The sequence below is a fragment of the Galeopterus variegatus genome, unplaced genomic scaffold, assembly GCF_000696425.1.
Source record: "Galeopterus variegatus unplaced genomic scaffold, G_variegatus-3.0.2 Scaffold1200, whole genome shotgun sequence".
NCBI lineage: Eukaryota > Metazoa > Chordata > Mammalia > Dermoptera > Cynocephalidae > Galeopterus > Galeopterus variegatus.
In genome coordinates, this window is record NW_007727311.1 from 162,806 (window position 1) to 172,574 (window position 9,769).

General features: G+C 37.4%; 1 pseudogene; it reads right to left on the reverse strand.

The window, feature by feature from the left end:
• Nucleotides 1–2,013: 2,013 nt before the first annotated feature.
• LOC103592690 lies at nucleotides 2,014–5,646 on the reverse strand (annotated as a pseudogene).
• Between the last annotated feature and the right edge of the window lie 4,123 nt (nucleotides 5,647–9,769).

Consider the following 9,769-nt stretch of genomic DNA (forward strand, 5'->3'; position numbering starts at 1 on the left):
TCGAGAGTACAAATTGAGACATATTTTGGCAGAAAATTCAAGAAATCAGGAACACTGCAAAGAAAATAAAAATAAAAAATCATCATGCCAAGAGTGTTCAAAACCTAACTCACACAAACAAATATACTTCACCCAAAGTGATGCATTAAGAAAAAAAAAAAAAAAATGGGGAAGAGAAAGTATTGGTACTCAAGGGAAACTCAAGCTAAACTAAGCAAGAAAAAACTGATAAAAATACAAACTAATGCCAATCAATATATTTAAAGAACCAGATTCATGAAACCTAAAAATTAAGGCTCATCTGTGACCTCAGTTGACCCCAATGAGATGTTAATTACTAGAGGATTAACGATCCTCTTGTGTAACAGTGAGCTCCAATCAATCAATAGAAAATACTGTGCTATGTTGTGGGATCTGTATGACTTTTTTTTTTTAATAGCACTAAATTTTATTAGGGATTACATTAAGGTTAAATCTCTAGGATTGAGGGAATCCTAGTTAGAGGGCAAAAAAAGCCAAGGAAGCCTCCTCATGTCTCATAGTGAAGCACCGGCTCAGATTCTGTAGTGGGATCGCCGTCTCTTTCCAGGCACGGATTATTATAAGGATACTGCTTTGGCCCCACGGGCTGGTAGGTGGGGTAATTCTCCCCCACGCAGAACATGAACCCCATGAAGGCCACAGAGCCAAAGAGCTGCTTAAACATGATATTCCAAGAAACAAGAGTGGGGGGCGTGTCCACACGGGTCCTGATGTACTCGTCTGGGTTCNAATTCATGCAAAAATTATACCAGCTTCTGAAAGAAAGTGTCTTTTTGCCATCGCATCATCCAATAAATAGCATGGCAGTAATAAAAGGAGCAAACATAGTTTAATGTTTGGAGTTCAATTCAAAAGATCTTATTACAGTAGAAATATCTAGTGCATGGGAAGCATAGTATCCTAGAGTTAATTTACTTATATTTATTTTTCAAACGTATTTATTAAAAATTAATTACATATGTAAGTTATATCTTACAGCAATGAACTTCCAAGGACATCTGGGTTTTTCCCAAGTCTAAACTTTTAAAATATCACTACCTGTTAAAAGCTACCTTTACGAAATTTTGCTAATGGCACAATCACATGCAGCAAAGAACGAAGAAATAAAATTCATCCGGGACCCATGGTGTTAAGTGGGCTTTTAAATTAACCATTATAAAGCAGTAAGAAACTATTAATACACGTATTCTTAATGCATAAGAAATTTGGGGAAAAACGTGAAATCAGCAACTGAATTGATAATTACTTTACACTGTTGTGTTTTACTTGATTGTAAAGAGTTTTATTGCTCTATAAATATACCACAAAATTTGCAATGATACACCCACTAGGCACTGTAGTGAATAATTAGTGACTTCGAGAGTACAAATTGAGACATATTTTGGCAGAAAATTCAAGAAATCAGGAACACTGCAAANTCGAGAGTACAAATTGAGACATATTTTGGCAGAAAATTCAAGAAATCAGGAACACTGCAAAAAAAATAAAAATAAAAAATCATCATGCCAAGGGTGTTCAAAACCTAACTCACACAAACAAATATACTTCACCCAAAGTGATGCATTAAAAAAAAAAAAAAAAAAATGGGGAAGAGAAAGTATTGGTACTCAAGGGAAACTCAAGCTAAGCTAAGCAAGAAAAAACTGATAAAAATACAAACTAATGCCAATCAATATTTTTAAAGAACCAGATTCATGAAACCTAAAAATTAAGGCTCATCTGTGACCTCAGTTGACCCCAATGAGATGTTAATTACTAGAGGATTAACGATCCTCTTGTGTAACAGTGAGCTCCAATCAATCAATAGAAAATACTGTGCTATGTTGTGGGATCTGTATGACTTATGTTGTCGGATCTGTATGACTTTTTTTTTTTAATAGCACTAAATTTTATTAGGGATTACATTAAGGTTAAATCTCTAGGATCGAGGGAATCCTAGTTAGAGGGCAAAAAAAAGCCAAGGAAGCCTCCTCATGTCTCACAGTGAAGCACCGGCTCAGATTCTGTAGTGGGATCGCCGTCTCCTTCCAGGCACAGATTATGATAAGGATACTGCTTTGGCCCCACGGGCTGGTAGGTGGGGTAATTCTCCCCCACGCAGAACATGAACCCCATGAAGGCCACAAAGCCAGAGAGCTGCTTAAACATGACATTCCAAGAAACAAGAGTGGGGGGCGTGTCCACACGGGTCCTGATGTACTCGTCTGGGTTCCAGTGTATCGATTCACCCCAGTTAAACCTCAGCTCTGGGTGGTCCCAGGCATGCCATGGATCCCTCTCCTGCTGTGAGCGGTCGGGGAGCTCTGGGTGGTCGCCACACCCCATGCCATCATCCGGTAAGGCTCCTAATCTTCCACACGCGTATTGTACTTGGCAGTAGCGGCCCGTTCTTCTGGGGTCTTAGGATGGGGCCCCGGGAACGTGTCCTTGGTAATATGGGACGCTGTCCGTGCACCCAAAGGCACCACGTTCCGGGCTGCCCTCTGCAGCCACCAGACTCCCAGGACCCCCGCCCTGGCCACCGCCAACTTCCTTAACACAGGATTATACACTTGATACAGTGGGTTGTACACGAGGACATGCTGAATCTACAGCGAGATGGCCCATGCATTGTGTCACTTTGACCATCAGATAAAACCTAACATAGGAGAAGTGACTCAGATATTTAATAGATATACTCGCGTTTTCTTTGTTAGAAGCCTTACATTTATTTATTTATTCATTTTAAAATTTGGTTGCTCTTTTTTTTTTTTTAATTGAGACAGTAAAGATCAGATCTGCCTGGTTAAGTTATGAAATATGAGCAGCCAAGAATAAAGATGCATGGGGTCTTTATTCTTTGGCGTGATTTTGTTCTTCAGTTTTTTGCAGTCCCCCTCCACGGTGTTGTGTTTCTATTTACAGTCAACTGAAAGTACTGATAAAACTCAGACAGCCTGCTAGTATGTTTCTTCTAAAAAAAATACATACATACATACATACATACATATATATATAATTTCCTTAGGACTGAATTGTAGAAACACCGTGAGCATTTTAAATGAGAGATCAACTATTTGAATATTCGTAATAATATCTTTTTTTAATCTTATGCATTAAATTTAGCAATCTGAGGTTTTCTCTAGCATAGAAAAATAGAAGAAAAGACAGGAAAAATATTTTTACTCTATGCTTAAATCATTTTGTGACTAAAACATAAAGTTATCAGGTGACATTTTTTCTAATGCTAATGAATGTGAGGATTGTAAGCTATAATAGAATGGTTTTTTAAAAGACCACCATTTAACATTCCGTTTTCTTCTTTTACACTAATGTAACATCACCCAGATGCTAACAGTATGTAGGTATTATAGCTATTGCATTAGTTGTGCTGTTATAAACCTTGACACTTGAATATCCTGACCTTTGTTCTTTGCCACTGTAAGAAAAATAATAAATTTTAACACACAAGGGGTCATCTGGAAATAAATAAACAATGTTCATATTAACCATTTTCCTCTTTTCTGTTATATCCAGTATCTAATGGAAGGTCTTCACTTTCTCTTTTGTCTGGAAAGAATCTAGATGAAGCGTATCCACTTGAAAACTATCATAAAATATTGCACAGTATTATAATAGTCTATCATGAAAGTTCTTTCTTTGTTTCTTTTGTTTTATTTGTACATTCTAACTTTCCCACAAGGATATATCATCATCTCTACCCCAAAATTTATTAGGAAAAATCCTCTAAATTTCCTTGATTAGATTTAAAACTTTTTCAATACTTCTATCCCCTTTATGCTTTTATATCCCAAAGCAGAATTACCACACTACAAAGGATGTATATTGATAAATTAACATTATATATAATTATAATTAATATATATATTAACATCATATATACTTCTTGTATCTAGTGAGAAAGCACCTACTTCTTTTCAAGATAACCCAGTCAATCTTTGAAACATTTTGGTATAGTATACTGTGTTATGACACAAAGTACATGTAGGGTGGGAGTTAAGGCAAACACACTATTATAAAAACAAATGTAGGAGCTGCTTCCTTCTAGTTTTCCTTCCAGTTTAGCCATTACTGAGCCAAACATTAAAAGACTGAAAAATTAGACTATCTTTCTCTAGTCCCACCCAACTAGTGGGAGACTGAACTTTTATAATGTTGTAAAGATTTGGGTCATGTAGGGAAATCTAGATCGTCTATGCTTTTCTTTGTTTGGTTGTAAAGAATTTATATTATGACCTATTTATTAAGAGCTCTGAGATGGGTCACTGTGAGTTCAAGTGCAAAAGAGGATCTCGATTTGCATTTGAATTGCCACTATATTCAAATATCCAATCAAGAAACATCTCATTTTGAAGGGCAGGTGGGTGGGAAGAGAGATTAGTAAATATAATTTATATTCCACAGGGTGTGCCAGATCTTCCCCACATACTATTTTTCAAACTGGAGAAAGAATACAAGATCTGAGGATTGTTACTGTCCTTGCATCTGGAAGAAGACAAGGAAATAGCCATGACAATCATCCTTCCTACATAGTACGGTCACTTTCTTTGGTGTATGGTAACTTTACAGAAAGTATTGATGCTTCTTGTCATTTGTTTAAATGTGTACCACATATTATCCCACAAGATTCCACAGTACTGTGCATAAATCTCTATAATTTCTCATTTAATAAAAATAAATAACAAGAAAATAAGATATCCAATTTTATTTGCCAGCTGATCCTCTAATATTTCAAACATTAACATTAAGATTAATATTTAATTAGAATCAATGTGCTAAAATTAAAGACAATAAAATAGATATTTTAATGTGCTTTATATCAGAATAATTGTTAAAATGTTAGATAAACCTTTTTTAAAAAAAAAATGGGTCATACTTCATAAAAACCAAAAGAAAAATTTATAAAATTTGTTCGTTTTTATGATACAAGTATACACTTTAGCATGCATTAAAATTATACTCGGATGTATTATATAATTAATGCACAATAAAAGGTATCCACTGATATTAATAATCATATCAGCATTTTATTAATAGACAAACTGCATTTATATTAGTTATATTGAAAGTGAGAACAATGTTGAGCTCAATCACTAGCTTCTTAAAATAAATTATATAGGTGGCATGATACAGAGGTGTAGTTTCTATAGCTTAACCCAACTGACCCAAAAATGATCATGCTTCTGCTATTGGAATGGCCAGTTAATAAGAAGGTAATAATTAGCATTTCATCATCATATGGTCAAACTAATGTAGTTATGTCAAATGGCCAAAATACTGTGAAGAGCCATTTCCCCATTTTGTTATTCTGTTAAAACCTTAAGTACAAATCAGATCAACAATAATTTGGGTGCGTTCCATACATGGGTGCCATATTTGTTGTCTGGCTGCTCTGGGATTAAGGTGGAAACAAATGAAAGCATATGCTTGGAATATTTAGAGGTCTACAGATATTCAAAATGCGTTTTTCTGTAGTTTTAAAAGTGAGCATAGACTATTTATTCATCAAGATAACTATAAGGCAGCAGAAGAATTTGAGCATCTATATCTAGCCACCAAATGAAGAGCTGTTTTTACCATGCTCATCTCTTTAATCATGGTCATGTCAATTAGCATTGAAAGCCATGTGGGTGATTAAGCTGAGAATCACACCCAAAACTTTCACAATCAGTGCACATATATGGTATTCAAGCTACTTATATTTCTGACCATCTGTCAAAATGGCAAAAGGCCCAATACAAAGTTGCCAGATCCTAGCAAGTAATTTTCAGATGGTTATGGGTTTCTGGGGGTATTCTAAATAAATAATATCATCATTTAAAGATTACTGACATTTTAATTAAAAAAAAATATTATACTTATTTTTATGCCAAACTAAACATATTTCCTAGCAACTGAAGTAAATAAATGAGACTATCTTTAAGTAACAATTAAAAACTACTACTTCTATATTTTTGCTTGAATTATTGTCTCCTTTAAATAGAGATTTGTGTTTAAGCTTTTTCCTATTTGGTAATGGACCTATATTAATTGGCCTGAAAATACAAAATCCAGTGACCCAGAAACCAAGACCCCTATATTTTATTCCTCTTTGCCTTTTATTTTTGGTGCCTTTCAGCAAATTACCTAACAGCTCCACGCCTCATTTTTCTCATGTTTAAAATAAGGCAATTGAACTAAATAATTGCTGAAGTCTTATGAGCAATAATATTTTGTGATTCTAGAACAAATGCATAAAATTCTCTTCATTTCTCAATGCCCGCATCAAAGATCTTTTCTGTGTGTTTTTAAAAACTGCTCCCCCTCTCGTCCAATCAGAATTATTTCCTCATTTGTATTCCTATAACACTCTGTATATAAATCAAAGTACCGAGTACATTATACTGTAAATTTATGTATGTTTATGATCTGTCTCTGCTAAACATATTGTGAGCTCCTCAAGGGCAGACACTAACCTTTTGTCATCCAGTGCTCAGCACATGGTATCTACTGAATAGATGTTTATTACAGTAAATATAGATAGATATGAGTATGTGAAACACTAAAACAACAGTAAGTCATTTTAGAAAAATAAAATAAAACCATACACACACATTATGCAATTTTTTTTTCTTTCACAAATTCTAACTCTGAAATGAGCATGCCTTGCCCTAATGTACAGGAAACAAATTTGTTCTATAATTTACTTTTTAATTTATGCATTGGTAATAGCTTATAAGATTTGTCCCTGCCAACAATTAATTTAATTAGGTGAGAATTCTTACATTGTTTTAGAAACTATCAGTAGTTGTTGCTGTCTTTTAGAAGCTTTCTTCACAAAGATGTTTATATCCATCTGTCTTCTTTGCAGGCTTCATCAAAACTTGATAGGGTTCTATTTCAAGACAAGCTTTTGGTACTTTCTCATTACCTGCTATCAACCCCGTTCTCTCGACAGTGTCATTTGGTCAGGATCACTGCACTCACTCCTCTTTATCTGCATGGCATCCAGACCAGAGGGCTCCTAAGCCCTATCTCAGACCCAGCTGGCCTTGCTTGGCCATGTCTTCTTGCACAGAGACATGTAGATTTGCTCTTGTTTTAGAGTCTTTTTTATAAAGCTTTACTTCTGATCAAGATTGGTGGAATAGACAGTCCCCAGCATCACCGTCTCCTACGATCAACCAATTTACAACTATTAAAAAGCCATGACTGCCAATCTGGGGCTGCTAGAGCTCAAAGGAAGAGGAGGAGAGACCTATGGAATCCACGAAAGCAGGAGATGCCACGATGAGACAAAGAAAGGATTGCTCCAACCATTTTTGAGCCCCAGAAGCTTCAAGGCTGGCCCCGGTGAAGGCCCAGAGCAAGAGCTGGCAAAAGCTACTGCTGGGCCCTTTGTATGAAGTTGCTTGGAGACTGCAGGGGAGAAGAGGGACTTGGTGGCCCCCAGCCCAGCACGATCACTAACGGGGTTCCTGTGGACCCACATAGGAGCAAGGGGCTATAGACAAGTGAAAAAACGAGTCACTCAGCAGCCAGTGAGTCACCGCAAGGGATTGGCACATAGTTTGTCCCATGGGAAGTGTTTGGAGTGTGGGGGTTGGGAGAGGTGGGCCATTGGGGGAACATTGGGGCACAGCGTGGGCAGCTGATCTGCACCACAATCAGCACAGAACCACTCAGTGGAGACTGGTCAAGAATATAGAACTGCAGGGGTGCAGTTTACTGAAAAGACTCAGGCACAGACCAGAGTTTCCACACAATCCACGTGTACCAGATCTCACAGGACCCAAAAGTGCTTACAAGGTCAACAATTAAAACCTGAGCTACACAAAAGGCCTTCCTCAGGGAATCAGCAGCAAAGCAGCAATTTAGCTCAACTACAGGGCTCAAGTGCCAGTTTCTACGGGAAGATCCCCCATTTTAGAAGTAAGCAAAGGACAAAAATTAGTTCCAGTGTAGAATTTAAGTGGTGGTAACAGCAAATAATCCAACACAGAACTGAAAGAAAAAACGAAAAACTCACAGATCAGAGGCAAATTTCTGAGATTAACCAGTAAAAGTCTAACACCACCAAAGAACACCTATAAAACCTAAGTATACAGCAAGCCCCCAGGCTCCCAAACCAGAGTGGGGAGTGGGGTTGCCAAAGGCCTCAGCCATACCCCCTAATGTCCACATCCAAGCCAATGACGACTACCAGGCTGCCACCGGAAGTGCCCTGGGCTCACAAGCTGGGGTAGGCGTGCCGAGGGCCTAAGCCATGCCTCTCCAATGTCCTTATCCAGCCCAACATTGACCACCGAGCCACTGGTGGAAGCCCCCGGGACTCCCCTGCCAGAATGAGGGTGGTGTCATGGGTCTTGACCACATCCCCCTTCCTCCTCCCACTCTCTCCCATCCTCTTCCATCTCTCCCCTTCCCCCGCAACTGCTCCACATCTTAGAATGTAAAAATAAATAAATAACATATACATTTTTTAAAAAGCTTTACTCTAGTACACAGATTTAAAATGACAATAATTCCTAATACAATAATTCCTGTAATATGGGTAAGGACAGTAAGTGATAGATCTGGGATTAGAACGGAGGTCATGCCTTTTCAGCTTCACAGCCCTCCTTCTATTGGTTGTTCTTTCATTTGACCTATTTGATATGTCTTCAGTTTTCTACCGTATCGGCAGCAAGTGCCTGTGTGTGCTATTGCCTGAGCTTATTCATTTGATATCTGGCAACATTAGTGTCTCAGGCCGTTTTGTGTTGCTATAACAGAAATACCTGAGACTGGGTAATTTAGAAGGAAAAGATGTTTATTTAGCTTATGATTCTGGGACAGCTGCATCTGGCACGGGCCTGAGGCTGCTTCTACTCATGGTGGAAAGTGGCAGGGAGCCTGTGGGTACAAGCAGATCACATGGCGAGAGGAAGCAAGAGAGAAAGAGAAGGTGCCAGGGTCTATTAAACAACCAGCTCTCGGGGGTCTAGTAGAGTGAGAACTCACTCACTACCCCTCCCCCAGGGAGAGCATTAATCCATTCAAGAGGGATCCGCCCCCATGACTCAATCAGTTTCCAACACTGCCACATTGGGGATCAAATTTCCACATGAGTTTTGGAGGGGACAACACATCCAAACTCCATCAATTAGTTTCCAAAAAGAGAACTGGGAATCTGATGTCTCTAAGGTCCTGATGTCTCTAGAGTCCATGCAGATCATACTTTGAGAATGAGCCTTGTAGGACTGTTGTAACTAACACATTCTGTAATTCATGTGGGCATAGTTTAAGATGTAAGATCAAAAACAGCACTACTTGTTGGATAAAATAATAAAATTTGAATATTTCCAAGTTATTTACTTGAAGAATGTAATTAATAAATGAAACCAGACTTTCATTTCCTAAGTAAATATTTCATAAAATGATTGCACGAGCCTTTCTTTGCATTTTGTGCTACTGAAGGTTGGTCAAACATGTTGAATATTCAGCAATAATGGGATCTGTCATGCAAATGGTAATTTTGCTTGAAGTCATGTTTTCTTTAGAGTCCTTCCTTATTTAAATAAGTCCACTTATCCCCATACTAACCTTGATTCACTTTAATTTTACTTTTCTAAATGGCAATAATTTAAAGAGAATTTTGTAGCTACATTATAAGATTCATGTTGTACAACATATCTTTATAAGCTCACCAAATTTTTCCAAACATACATAATCTATAGCCATATACAGTTTGTGGATTTTTTTTTTA